At 43.3% G+C, this 14,952-nt stretch overlaps 1 protein-coding gene across 6 annotated transcripts in view; it reads left to right on the top strand.

The window, feature by feature from the left end:
* The window catches only part of LOC119905009 (extracellular sulfatase Sulf-2-like), a 120,215-nt gene that overhangs the window by 33,367 nt on the left and 71,896 nt on the right, over window positions 1-14,952 (top strand). For all 6 annotated transcript variants that reach the window (XM_038721667.1, XM_038721666.1, XM_038721663.1 and 3 more), the window contains one exon: window positions 8,643-8,686. The gene's annotated coding sequence lies outside the window, so the exon portion shown is untranslated. The remainder of the gene's footprint in view (window positions 1-8,642; window positions 8,687-14,952) is intronic.

Genomic DNA, 14,952 nt, shown 5'->3' with positions numbered 1-14,952 from the left:
AAAAAATAGGATACACATTATGTAAAAAAAAAACTCACCAGGAACCTCTGGATCTGAAAAGTGAATCCGGTGCTGAAGAACCTGCATTCTCTCCAGCAGCCAGCAGGGGGCGACTGCAGCGGCTGCAGAAAGAAGTGTGATTGTATAGAAGTCTATGAGAAAATGTTTCTACTACTCAGCTGATTTATTCCCTCAGTAAACACTTTCCTGATGAGTTTATGGTCTCAAGACTTCTTCAGCACAGCATGATGTTCATTTAGCAAGTCTTTTGCAAATACTTAAGGAACATTTGTTTCTTGTGCTGTAAAATTAAAAGAGCTGCTAACTTCACTGGCTTGATCTGCTCCACACTGAACAGGTCTAAACCGTTTTCTAACAGTTTAGATTCGCAGCGAATAAATAGAGAAAACTCATCTAGGAGAAATAATTTTAGGATTGTCTAGCAATATATCGATTATCGCACAATTGTTGTATCGTGGTATTATTGGTATCGTGACCCATGTATCGTGCATCGTATCATATCGTGAGTGATACAACACTAGTGGACGATATAGTGAGTGATTTCAGACACAGCCTATGTGTGACTCAGGGTTACCCATGACACTAGGGATGGACACCCACCGCCCGCCAAATACGGGTGGATTTTCCGTTTGGCAGCCAAATATTGGAAGGCTACCCGCCAATGTGGCGGGTAAATGTATTCGCCTTATAATTTCTATTTGACTTTCTTGTTGGTTGTGTGTCGCACTTAAATTGGTCCCTGATGTACCAAGGGATCTAAAATCATGTAACACATGGGTTCGGGGCGTTCACTGGTTGTTGTTTATGTTCGTTTCATGTTACTCGTGTTTGATTGACGGAGATTTTTGCGTTAGGGGCCAGGAGTCGGGAGGAAAGGGGGAAGAGTGAGAGGCTTTTCACAAACAGATCGATCCGTCTTTCTGTCTCGTGTCTGTCACCAACTTTTCCGGCTCAGAGGCGAATAAAATCTGCTCCGTACCTTTCATAAAGTGCAGCGAGCCGGCAGACTGGCGCAATACCCCTGTGAAATAAGGCAGCGTGAAAGCTGCCAGTGTTGGGAGCTGATTACAAAAGTCATACTAGGAGTGTTTTTAGCTTTCAGCTGGTAGTCGTTGGTCCTGCTGTCCTCCCCAGAGATCAAGGAGAACGATCCAGTCATTTATGGATTTATTCATCTACCAGCCACCTTGGCAGGTGAGCCAGAAAGTTAATTTCCACCCCTGCGTAACACCCGTCGATTCTGCGTAGAGCCACCGAGATGTTCATATTTGCCTTTGCAAGGAGCATTATTTCAGTCATAGAGGGACCAGGTCTGAGTCCAGACTGCTAGTGTGGCGTCAAAGGTGGGACTGAGAGGGAGCTGCTGGCTCAGAGCGAGCGTTCAGTCAGTGAACAAAACGCTAACGGAGAGAGTGGCAGAGAGAGGCAGCAGCTGCTTCTCCTCCTCCTCCTCCTGCTCAGAGGGAAACAGCTGCTTCACTGGTGGAGAGTTTACTGCCTCAGGGACCCACAGTGACACACACACACACACACACACACACAGAGCTCTCCTGTGTGCTGATAGGTCAGCGGGCCACCAGGTGTAGGTGGAGGACGGGTGCAGAAAGGCGAGGAGAAGGAGCGTAGGGAGGTGCGGAGGAGGGGGAGGTGCAAAGCGTAACCGATGGCCACAGGTTCCTACAGCCTTCGGCTATTTGTAAGAAAAAAGGTAAATAAATAAACAAGACAAACATCCCATCCTCTGTGGAGGACAAACTAAAGCTTGCCCGCGGCGCTCCTCTGCTGCCGTTTCAGAAACTAAATCAGAGGAGGGACATTACACCGGACACCAGGAGGTGAGTCCTGGTGCACTGACTCACACGGTGAGTCGAGGTAGGCTGGGATTCGGTGATTTGCATATCAAACACGTCGAGTGGATGCAAACAGCCGCAGACTAAAGAGAAGAACCCGTCTGTGCAATTTGAAAATGAATTCTAATCCGACAGCGTTATGACTCCACTTGACGTAAACACAGAGAGAGAGACTGACACAACACAACTCAGTCTCAGCTGTCACACAGTCATTTGCTACCTAACCACAGCGAACGTCTGTGCAGTCGGAGGCGAACAAGCAACAAGAGTGCAGAAACAATGCAGCACTCAAAGTCACGAATAAACCAAGGGTGGGGGGGGGCGGCGGCTTTGTGTTCTCTCTGAACATTTTCACTCAGCCACCAGCAGCTCTGTGCAGCTGCACTGCATAATGATGCTTTAAACTAGACGCTAAGAGCTCGCAGTGTTCACAAGCTGGCGTTTAGCAGGTGGAGTGTTTAACAAAGATTAATCAAAGTTTGACTGTCACATTTTGGGCCAATTTGTTTGGGAGTAATTTGGTCAGTAGACACATTGTCCGGATGCCCATGACGGCTCACGGCATTTCGGATTCCTCTGTAAAAACATCTGCTTAAAGTAACTCCAACATATTCTACGAGACCTGAAGTGTGTTTCTGTCATTTTTCTGTTTGGTGATCATGTTTTAAAAATGATATTACGGACATGCCTCTCACCACCATGCAGTGCCCCGCTGAAAAACCCTCCCCCTGCAATCTTCTGAACGTTCGTTGGTGCATTTTTGCAAACTCGCGTTGATTTCTTCTAAACAACTGGCTTTGGAAAGTAGAGATTGGTCAGAGTCGAAAGAGGCAAAAACAAGGATGACACAGATATAAAGATAGCCCATGACCCGGAAGAAGAACTAGTATGAAAAGGTCAAGTGTCCAGAATAATTTCGTTACATTAAGACTTACAGACCTTTTGAATCACAAGTGTAGTGCGCGACAGAGCTATAAAATGTGACTTATTGTGAGATTGTTAACAGAAAATAGTGCATATGTTATGTAAAGTTCAAACTCATTCAGGCACACACAGTAAATGGAGGCGGGTAAATACATTGGATATACAGGGAGGGATTTGGGACACAGACCATGTTCACCGTCTTCATTTAGTTGCTAATTGTCCATCAGTACCAGCTGTTCTCCCAGCTAAACTTTCATATCAATAACTTAAGCTTATCAATTTATTAATTTTGAACCAGGACATTCAGTATCCGGATCAAGTAGTTCATAATAAAGTAAGGTACTTTAAGGTTATCCAACGAAGGTCGAGGTCAAGGGCAACTGGACTCTGTAGAAGAAACTAGAAGACCTTTCGTCCCTCATCCAAAGGACGTCTTCAGTTCTGACTGACTGGCAGGGAAACTCAGCTATTTAACCTCTGGGATCGTTAGCTAGGACTGTCGATACCGCTGGCTCGTTATTGCTCCTGGCTGTGGTAACGACAGTCGTCATGGTCGTTAGAGCCACCGGTGGCCAAGACTGAATGACCATCGTTGGTATCTTCACCTGAGGCCAATAGGTTACGTTTGTTGAGTTTCCTGGGAAGTGATGAAAGGACAGCACTGTAAGTGGGGGATAAGTGGTGGCATAGACCCCCTCCCCTGTTCAATGACGGCTTCTCAACCCTGGTGTAGATGCTTCCTTGACACCTCTTTCAAACCATCCATCTTCTCTGTCTAAAATGTGCACCTGGTGGTCCTCAAACGAGTGTCCTCTGTCCTTCAGATGTAAGTAAACTGCTTGACCTGAGGAGTTGGCCCTTCTGTGTTGAGCCAGGTGTTTGTGTAGTGGTTGTATCGCATACACCAGATTTCTTTTCTTGTGTTTGGGTGTGAGGTCTTTGGGGTGGACCAGCATCTGTCTTAGTGTGTTCTTGGCTTTAAAAAACACAGGGATGTTGTGTTTGTTGAAAATCCTCCTGACTCAGCTATTTAACCTCTGGGATCGTTAGCTAGGACTGTCGATACCGCTGGTTCGTTATTGCTCCTGGCTGTGGTAACGACAGTCGTCATGGTCGTTAGAGCCACCGGTGGCCAAGACTGAATGACCATCGTTGGTATCTTCACCTGAATAAAACATTTGATATCATTTGATATCGATAATTATCAAGTCATTGTTTCTTTCAAGTTTAAAGGCAGATTTTTGCTCCAGAGTGAAAGATGAAGAACCCAGACGGTTAACTGTGGTTTTAAACTGTTTAAACAAACAGTTGAAGCCAAACACTTCACAAATCTGACGTAAAACTATTATGATAACATCTTTTTTCAGTCCCTTTTCCTCAACTAGATAAATATCCTAAAAGATAAATTACTAATTTGTTCATGATACAAATTAATTAAATAAAAATTGTATTTATTGAACATTTTGTTTTTTTGTTGAGGAAAATTACATCGCGTTTTGTTGCCCAGCTCTTAACTGCACATGTTCGAGCTTGTGAGCCACTTCAGTGGTATTAGCAGAACTGTGTGCACGTCCGTCAGGGATCTAACAATTAAAAACTACTATCTAAAGAGACATTTACAAAATGCGTTCATTGGCTTTCTGTGAAGAACAGCAGCGTCCGTGAGGACTTTATGGAAACCACGCTAGATTCAGAACTAACGGCCACATTTCAATGTGTGCTTCTAAAATGATCAAATGAAGAAAGTCTGATAATAATAAAAAAAATGTTTTTGCAGCAAACAGTCTTAGACACACTCTCTCTCTGCAGTGAAGAAGAGCCGCCCGGAGAGATTCTACATTTCCTGTCAGCATCGCCAACTTCCTGTCACCGTGTTGATTTACTGTTCCATTACTCTACCTGTGGAGCTGTGAGTGTGTGTGTGTGTGTGTGTGTGTGTGTGTGTGTGAGAGAGTGTGTGTGTGTGTGTGTGTGTGTGTGTGTGTGTGTGTGTGTGTGTGTGTGTTAGCTTTGTGTGTTTCCCCAAAGGCCGACATCACTGGCAGAGCGCCTCACTGAAGTAATTACAAAACGCACACGCACACACATACAGAGTCTCAGGTGGAGGATGAGCAGTTGTTGCCATGGTGTCACTGTCGCCGTGCCAACTGACCGACCATTGTGTGTGTGTGTGTGTGTGTGTGTGTGTGTGTGTGTGTGTGTGTGTGTTTTCGGTATGACTAGCTCATGTTGGCAAAATGTAAATACATATTTCTGTGTAACTGACATCGCTTCGTTTGCTGTCATCGTTCTACTTTAAAATGTTCGCAGATAATATTCGGCAAGCCGTCAGCTGTAGTTTTCCACTTTATAGTAAGTAATATAAATAATATAATAAAAAGTTCAGCACATGGAGCTGACAGACCGTGAGCCTGCGTCTCCATGGTTTCCTCCTCATATGTAAACCTCACGCATGCAAAAGACCCTGGAAAAATGGGCGAAAAAGCCAACAAGTGCTAGGTGTTACGTAACATCTGGAATCTTTAATGTTTACACGCAGGGTTCGAGTTATAATCTGAGCTTCGTGGGGGTCTCTAATTTACTAACTAACATTACTGACGGAGATAAATAAATAAGGAGACAGACAGAGGGAAATTATTGCTTATTACGTGATTCAGCATTTCCCTCTCACACATACAGCAGTCAACTACTTGCCCCAGATGTCTGCAATATTGCGATAAAGTTTAAAGTTTCAATAGGTGCAGTGTAGTTCATTAGGAAAGTATGTTCATTTAAGTCTGTTTATCTTTTAATGTAAATAATAGCAGGCACTAAATGAAAAATACATTATTTGTGATTCCAAATAATGGTTTTTGATAAATGAATTAGTGACCCACACAGATGCACGATTTTACTGCTTCCCAGGTAACTCGAACCCTGTGTTTACACCCGCTAAATGTACATAAACCAGACCACGTTCCAGAGAAGTGTTCATACGAGCTCATGGAGCTGGAGGTCTCACAGAAAGTGCATTTACATTTATAAATGAAAGCTAAATATTTTCTGGTTTTCGCTCAACTCTGATTTATGAAGATAGCTTTACTTACTGCTAGCTGCTAACTGCTGCTAACGGTAGCTGCTGTTATCAGCTGGCTCTGAACCTGCGGTCCAAAGCTTCTGTACTAATGTAAGATGTTTAAACACCAACACACCCTGGAGCACCAAGCTTCCAGTCCGGGCAGAATCAGCAGTAGGACGGCTAGCTGCACGGCTAACTGAGTAGCTAGCAGCGGCTATTGTTAGCGGCTAAAGTAACCGCTAACAGACACACTCTGAAAGTGGAGGCAGAGCAGCCGGAGCACATCAGAGGGAAGAACCAGACAAGATTTTCTCTGTCAACTCTGATCCACCAAAACCAGAGAATAAAGCTTTAATGTTGTGTTTCTGTACAGTAGTTAGTGAGGCCTAGTTTTACATATAGACTGTATAAAAGAAGTACACCTAGTCATGGGGACGTCCCCCACTGGTTTCTGGACTGCCATTTTGAAGCCTTGAATTGGCAGTTAGGCTGCCGCCATGTTGTGTTTTTACAACCAGCGGCACCGGACCTAACAATATTTGGAGACGGTTGAGCTAACGGCCGTGTGCGGAGCTAGCTAGCTTGCTTAGCTAGGTGCGTCTGTAACTCACGTTAACTGACATTTTAACAGGGCTGATATTTTTGTCTAGAGAGACCATAAACTCATCAGGAAAGTGTTTACTGAGGGAATAAATCAGCTGAGAAGTAGCAACATTTTCTCACAGACTTCTATACAATCACACTTCTTTCTGCATCCGGTGGAGTCGCCCCCTGCTGGCTGTTAGAGAGAAGGCAGGTTTAAGGCACCTGCACCTCAAAAGAAAGTGGGCTTTCAGGGAGTAGGGCTTTAAAGAGACAGGAGCTAAATCTCAGTGTTCAGACAGAGGGTGAAAATAGTTGCTGAAGCAACGGACAGGATGAGAAAAATGTGTTTTTTGAACATTAAAGCATGTAAACATTATCTAGTAGTAACCCTGAATACCCTGAATACCCTGAAGTATGAACCTCCAGACTGTGCAACATGAGTAGTAGAGTAAATTAAGTTAATAGACTGCAAGTCAAGTTTCCCACTTATAGATAATAAAATTAACTGAACTGATCATTTTTAATATTTGTTTTCAGGTTCAGAGGATCAGAGAACTGTTACCATAAATCAGATTATTATTCTATTACATTTTGTATTTGAATAAGGGTTCATATTAGTCTTAAGAAAACCAAGTACATGGAATAATTAAAATTCTTTACAAGCACCCACTAACATTTTTAAAAGGATCACATATTTTATCCACTGGAGGCAGAAAATATAAAGTTTCTTAAGTTTTCTTCATTGTTTTTTCATGAACCCAGCCAGTGTCGGTGTCTGATCTTAATACCGGAGGACCTAAAGGCCTGTTAGGAAACTCATCAAATCCTCATTTGAGTTAATAGATTTGTCAGAGCAGGTCTCACTCTGTGTACAGACTCAGATCCTTTCATGTGGTTTCAGAACATTTGTCTGATTGTTTGATCATGTTTCACCTCACATATCTGACACAGTAAATCTCTGTCAACACAAAACACTTGTCGCGTTCGTGTTTCCTCTTGTTTAAAATCTGTGAACTGTGATCGCTCTGCAGGCCCGAGGCGTCCCAACGTTGTCACGTCCCACAAACCAAAATAGACTCTCATCAACAGAAAAAGGCAATGTATTCGTCACAGAGGTTAGAGCCTCATGTGTCTACAAAACAAGGCCTTTTCTTCTTCTTTTTTTTTGTCAGTGAACGTGTTTTTAAATACTAGTTATTGTTTTTAAGTATTTGAAAGAGATCATGAACCATCAGCGTCAGGTTTTGACGGTAAAGGCAGGTAAATGATATTTAACAGAAAAGACTGAGTAAGGAGGTGGTTGGGGTGAATGGAGGGCCAGAAACTGGACTTTAAACCAGGAGACCGGGGTTGGTGTCCCGTGTGAAACAAAAAGTCAACATTAAATATTTTTATTTATTTATTATTATTTAAGTTAGGCAAGTGAAGTAACATAACTTGCATGTTAACTGACATATGTATTTCAAAAACCTGTCCTGTCCAGCAGCCTTGTATAGAGTATGAGGAGCTGGATACCATATTATGCCAAGCAGATTTTAACAAGAGAGTATTAATAAACTCCTTTGTCTGTTTTATTATTATTTATTAAATTATTCGTCATTGGGACGGACAGGGGGGTAGACATGGGGATGGGGGACACAAATACCACACAAACAGACAAAGGACAGCACCTGCAAGAGAATGGTGATGGGGTGTGGGGGCAACAGGAAATGGCAGAAGGAAACACCAATTGCTGAAAGCAACAAAATCTGCAAGAGAACAGTGGAAGGGGGGCTTGGGGCGGAGAAAAACAAACAAATAAACAAAAAACAACAAACGAAGAGAAAACCAACGTTTCACAACTTCAATAACGTGTCGTTTCAAAATAGCCATGTTTCGTAACGTTAGCGTTTTATTTTGAAAGTCTAACCGGACGTTACATATTTCTTGCTGCTAAGCGTCGCTAACTTAGCCTTAAACGTCTAAAAGTGACGCTAAAGGGGTACCCAAGGCGTTAAAAGGCGACGCCAAAGGGCCTTGACCAAGCGTAGATATGTGACGAGCCGGGGGTGAGGACGTCTTGGCTAGAACGACCTCTTGCAGCCTGCAGGGGGCGCTCACCACACTGCAGTGTTGTTCACTGATGTTGTCTGTGATTCTGTCTCATCTACTGTGTGGGCGTGTTTTTAACCTTATATGTGTGTATTTGTGTGTGTTTGTTTCAGGTCCCTGCTGACACTGATTACACTCAGGAGTGTGTCTGCACAAGGTAACACACACACACAAAGGACTGATTTGTAATTAGTCTGCGCGTGTGTGTAATGAATTCTTCGGTTTGTGCCTCCTGCAGTCGACCCGCTACAACTGGTTAGATACCACATCCATCATGAAAACACACACACACACACACACACACAGATCTCTGCGGTGTATATGTTTCTCATCCGTAACCATGGTTACATTTGGTGTTTGAAAAAAAGCTTTTACGGAGCTTAGTTGATAGTTTGTGTGTGTGTGTGTGTGTGTGTGTGTGTGTGAGTCTCTGGATGTTGCCGTGTGTTTTAATGTGTCTGTTAGAGCAGCCAGAGGTCAAAAGGTCAAGCAGCGCGGCAGCTAACCCGCTAACTGATTAGTTCAGCCTGCTGCTGGCAATGAGTCTGACTGCAGGAGGTACACACACACACACACACTAACACACACACACACTAACACACACACACACACTACACACACACACACACACACTAACACACACACACTAACACACACACACACACACTAACACACTCTGCCAAATGATGCCAGAGGCCCGGTAGGCTGCAGCATGCCATTACGCTCTCGCTCTCAGTGGATCTTGTTTCTGAGGCGCCTCAGTGGCTCAGTCACTGCACAAGTTGGAAACTCTCCCATTCTTCCTCCTCCTCCTCCTCCTCCTCCTCCTCTTCTCTTTCTTCTGCTTTAAATTATCAAAAGTTGAAACCGGAGATTTGTCTTCGTGTTTCTGCTGTTCAGATATTAATACCTTCCCTCCAGTTAAAGCTGAAGAACATCGTGTTCATGGGAAGACAGTTCAGCCTAAAGAAAACAAACGTGTGAGCGCTGTTTTCTTGCGGCAGGAAAAGACGAATTTGGGGTAATTAACACTCAAAACTTTATCGCCAAATACCGAGAGAGAAGTCGCCCCATAGAACGGCACTCTCAGCTTGGGCGTGGGGGGGGGCTGACTGCGGTCTCTCAGCCAGGCGGGCTCAGTAGAAGGCCGGGGCCACTTCACCTGTTCGAGGATCCATCTTTTCCTTCCAAAACTGAACTGTTGAGCTACACAGCACTATGAAGTTTGTTGTCATCACTCCTCATTGTTTCATCATGCTCCTGGCAGCAGATGTAATAACACTCCGTTTTGTCCATGCAGTGTTTCAAACTGTCTTCCTGACAAGAAGTGCTGAAAGATGTAATCTAATCTTTTAAAGTAGTTTGCCGAGTGTTGTGAAACACATGCAGGAAATTAATTCCTGACTTTGGAAAACAGCAGTTTATAATGGGGCGGCTATGGCTCAGGTTGGAAAAAACGATATCAGAAAGAAGTAGACAGTTTTGCAGTTATAATTATGCATTTGAAGGTTGTATTCAGGCTGTGAAACAGACTCAAACGGAGTTTTGTACCTACTAGTCATCCAGTGGTGAAGTACAAGAAGGTAGGACCTAAAGAGAAAGGTCAAAGCAATTCAAAAGCTTACACAATGAATGGTGAAAAAGAAAAAGAAAGAAAAAGCCTAATCCCCAAATTTGGGCGATTTAGAAATCCAAACCAGACGCATTTTTAGGTCCCAAAAAGAGGACATGTCCGGGAAAAAAAGAACGTATGGTCACCCTATGTAACTTCATTAGCTAAAGTCGACAACTGGTCACAGCGCCAACCAGTGGTTTTATTAGTCAGTCAGTCAAGTAGTTGGTGGGACCTTTAGTTTCAACCGATCAGCTCCTTAAAAGTTGTGGTATTGTTTTCAATAAATAAACATTAGTAACAACAGAAACTGTTGGGCCTTAAACATGAACGAATGGAACTTGTCGACTGGAGAAAACCATGTGTTTGTTGTTCAGTCGTTATGCGGTCCACTGATCTGCGGTCTCCAGACTGTGATAACGAGGAGAAACCAAATGTCCCCGTGGCTGCTGATTCCTCCTCACAGCGGGCTGGAAGACAGAGCGATAAACAGAACTATTATTTACTTTCATCCATCTGAAAGTTATATATTTGTGTCAAGTTCAGTTTCCTTTTCCCGCTAAACGCAGACGAGCCGACAGCCTCACCATCTTACGATCTGACAGTTCAGTGTGTTTGTCAAACTGTGTGTGTGTGTGGGGGGGCTTTCAGACCAATCAGCATGGACAATTTGTAAAAGCAACACAAAGTACTGATGGTTTTATTTTCGATGACATGACATGAAAAAAAAAAACCTAGAAATGTCCTAATCTGACAGTAAGTGGATTCCCGGGGTGCGTTTGGACAGCTGGTTCCATCTGAATGAACAACGATCAGAAAAGCAGACATTTGGTTTCATTTTCTCAGACGTTTTCTCTACAAATCACATCAATCTGTGTTTTTCTTCCTGTTTGAAGTCTGTGAGGACTGACTGGAGGAACCATCAGATCAACATCCACACAGCAGCACAGAGCTCATTAATGTTGGTAGGTTTACAACCAGCAACTTAATACGCAGCCGGCTGTACAGGATTTACAGTCCCAACAACAAAGACTTAGAAGAGTGTTAATATCCCACAACATGACGTTTACTGTTTATGGATTCCTTTTCAGTCGTAAAAAAACAACTCACAAACAGACAGTTTCATGTTTAAAAGGCTGTTTAACTTTCTAAAACAGCTGCTGACTGTAGTCAAACACACAGGAGAAAATAGTGCATTTGTTGGGGACTATTTTTAGCGGCGGATGGATCCACAAGTGGTGCTGTAGTGAGTATTTGGGGAAGCAGGACGGTGTATGTGGCACTAGCCTGTTCTCATTCCCAGGGTGTCAAGTAGCTGTTTGTCACAACCGTCGGCATCTGGTTCCAACACACATGGCAGCCTTCAGCGTCGTAGTTTAACGCTATAAACACAACAACAAACAGCTACAAAGTATCACTGATTGTTTTTAGTGAAGTTACATAAGTAACATTAATTAACTCATGTAAGTTAGGTTCCGTAAGTAAAGTAGTACTTTAACCTTTTTACTAAACCAAACCAAACATTAACCAGTAGTTTTATTTTGAAAGTCTGACCAGATGTTGCGTGCCTTACTGTGACAGAGGGCCAAGAGCAGTCACCCCACTTGGATTTGAACGCTGATCTACGGGGTACCAAACACGCAACTTAACCACAACGCTAAAGAACCCGGCCCGTTGGAATGACGGTCACAGCGCATACTCAACGTCATTGTTATTACTCATGTGTTGTTGTCGGTTCTCATCTCAGGGCGTCCAATACTGACGCTTTCAGAAAGGCTGACAAAGCTTTATTTGATCATAGTATTTGATGCGTATGAGCGTCTGTATGAGACGCTCTGTATAGACCGGAAGCGCTAGCGGCTAGCTAGGTAGCTAGCTATGTTGTCAGTGTATAAGGCGTTGACAGCTACCCTTACCCTAACCATCACAGGAGTGAGTGCCTAAATCAGCGACTGCATGCATGTCGACCAGCTAACCCTACAGCTGTGCACATCGGCCTGCTAGCAGCTAGGGTAGCTAGCTCCTTTGTGCTACTCTGTTATGATTGTTGTCATTATTAGACATTAAAAATGTACTGTTGAATAAGGTTTTTCTGTATCTTGAGTATATTTCTGTTACATCGTAGTGAACAATTTAATATCCAGTGATTAATAAAAACATTTTATCTTGATTTGAAAGTGACAGAACCACTTTTAAATTCACATTTACATTTTTACGCTTTTATCCAAAGCGACTTACATTTGAGGAACAACATACAAGCATTAACAGAGCATCAACTACAGATCTACAACTGACAATAAATACTAGTAAGAGCTCACAGTACATATCACATCAATGGGGTAGATACCTAGGAACGTTTGCGCATGTGCAGAACGGATGTGGCAGGCGGTGCACAAAGAACAGTCGCCCGGATTTGAACCCGAGTCTACAGGGCAGAGCCAGGCATCGTTGGAATGGCGGTCACAGCGCATATTCAACCGTAGTGACGGTGGTCCGTCAAACCTACACATGCAAAAACTACGCTAAAGCGGTCTTAACTAAGAAAATGGATTGGTGGGACTGAGTCAGAATAAACTACGGTGTGTGTGTGTGTTCATGGTGATGAAGGAACATGTGACCCAGTGCAGCAGTGACGCTCACTGATACGACACACAGAAACATCTAGAATCAGCAGACTTGTTATTTGAATGACTAAACATTTCAGCCGTAGAGGGACGTTTAGACCATTTAACCCCCCCTGACTCTGGTATTACAACAGGGATTTGTAGTGTTCTTGTTTCACATTCCTCTGGGGATCAGTTCCTCTAAGCATGCAGGATCAGTTGTAGTGAACTGGTCCTGGTGTCATGGTGGACTGAAAGACCAGAGACCGATTAACAGAAACGGCTCTGAACTAAAGCACTGCTTTTAGGCTTAGGTAGGTAGCAGTGGTCACCTTGACACTCTCGTCCTTCCTTTGATCTCACATGCAGGACCTCCTTGTTTAGCTGGCTTTAGCCATCACATTGCTAGGCTATATCGCTACACAACCTTGGCTTTCTCCAAATATCCCGGTAGATGGGCGTCCAAAGTTTCTTTAGAAAGGACAATCATGGTGATGTGGTTGATAAATGAGGGATTGATGAGGCGGAGCGTGACGGGTGTCCAAGTAATACTGATAACGTTTAACAGCTAGCGGCAACAAGGAGGTAAAAGTCCTACATTTGCTTCGTGTGGCGTCATGAAAAGTGTGTCCGATCATTTTGTCTCTTAGAAATGCATCATCTGTGAGATCTGTTTATTAAATGTTATTACGATTGAGTTGTTTTTATAAATTAAACGCTTATTAATAGCCTTTATCAGGGACTTTCCTGGTGCGCTGTGCTGGTTACGACACAGAATCACCACATCAATCATGGTATCATTTACCAGTGATAAAAACAAAAAGTGCAACGCTTGCTAGAAAATTTTTACCGTGAAGACCGTGTCAGAGATTTGTTGAGAGCTGGAGGCGGGACCAAATTAAAGGAGGCATTAATCTCTATGGATGAAAAAAAAAAATAACATTTCAAAATAAAATGAAAGTGTTAGTTTTGTTTTCTGGTAGGATGGGTCTTCATGTCTGCAGCTGCTCTGTTGCTTCCATTGGTTCATGTCTCAGAGCAGCCCATAATAATCAACATCATGCATGGTTACCATGACAACAGCAATTGAAAAAGAGTCTAGAGAGATGTTGTTTCAGCGAGCTGGACTCTCTCTTTCTCTCTCCTGTGTGCCTTTTTCATTTTGACGGGGTTTTTTTGAAACTCCATCATCTCTGTCGTCGGACTGGATTTAAATCTGAAAGCCATTTTGTTGTTTGTCTGAAAGGAGTTCACGCACACACTCATACACGCAGAGTGAGCACTCGATCAGCCAGCAGTAACTGTGACGAATACAGAGCAGTGAGGCTCTGCAATGCACAACAAAATTAATTTCTAAATTGCCTGCACTGAAAAACAAAAATAAAAAGACAGACTCACATCTGTGACAGATTATCAAAGTATAAAGTACAGTAACGGTCAAAGGTTTTGGAACAGCTCCATTTTTCCAGTTTGTATGTAAATCTAAGGAGCTCAAGTCCAGTGAAAAACCTTAAATGGTCCAAAAGTAAGCGGCAAACTGCCAAAGTTAAAACCAGCGTTTATGTTCACCAAAACAGACATTTTCCGATATCAAATGAACAATTAAATGAAGGAGTTTTGTTCTTTATTTCAGTGTAGGATCAGCCGGTGACCAGCTGCTCCGTCTTCCTTCTTTAATATTATATAATATATAATATTATACAAATAAAACTTCTGAGGGTGTATTAACAGGCTGTTCCGAGGTGTTTACTGTATTCTCTGTAAACCCTAGAGATGGTTATCCAACGAAGGTCGAGGTCAAGGGCAACTGGACTTGGCTGAAGATACCAGAAGACGTTTCGTCCCTCATCCAAGAGACTTCTTCAGTTCTGACTCACTGGTAGGGAAACTCAGCTATTTAAGCTCTTGCCCTTGACCTCAACCTTCGTTGGATAACTTTGACCTGGATGACTGAGAACCTTCACAGACTCACGTACTCACACTGGCGGCGTGTGTGCCGCGTTATGGCTGCGCCACAGCTGCCGGAGCAAATCGCTGCAATTGTAGTCAGTGCTTGTGCTCACATTAGAAGCGCCGCAGCGCGTCCCAGAAGCGGCTCTCCGCTGCGCGAAGCACAGAGCAGATGAGCCAGGCAGGAAGTCAGTCAACAAGTCAACAACGTGGGGCAGGCTAAACGCTCCACAGCATCTGAAACGCATCTGAAACGCT

This window comes from Micropterus salmoides, unplaced genomic scaffold (assembly GCF_014851395.1).
Source record: "Micropterus salmoides isolate LMB-PRFRI ecotype aquatic unplaced genomic scaffold, ASM1485139v1 Ms_hic_scaffold_16, whole genome shotgun sequence".
Taxonomy (NCBI): Eukaryota; Metazoa; Chordata; class Actinopteri; order Centrarchiformes; family Centrarchidae; genus Micropterus; species Micropterus salmoides.
This window is presented reverse-complemented; position numbering and strand designations above follow the sequence as displayed.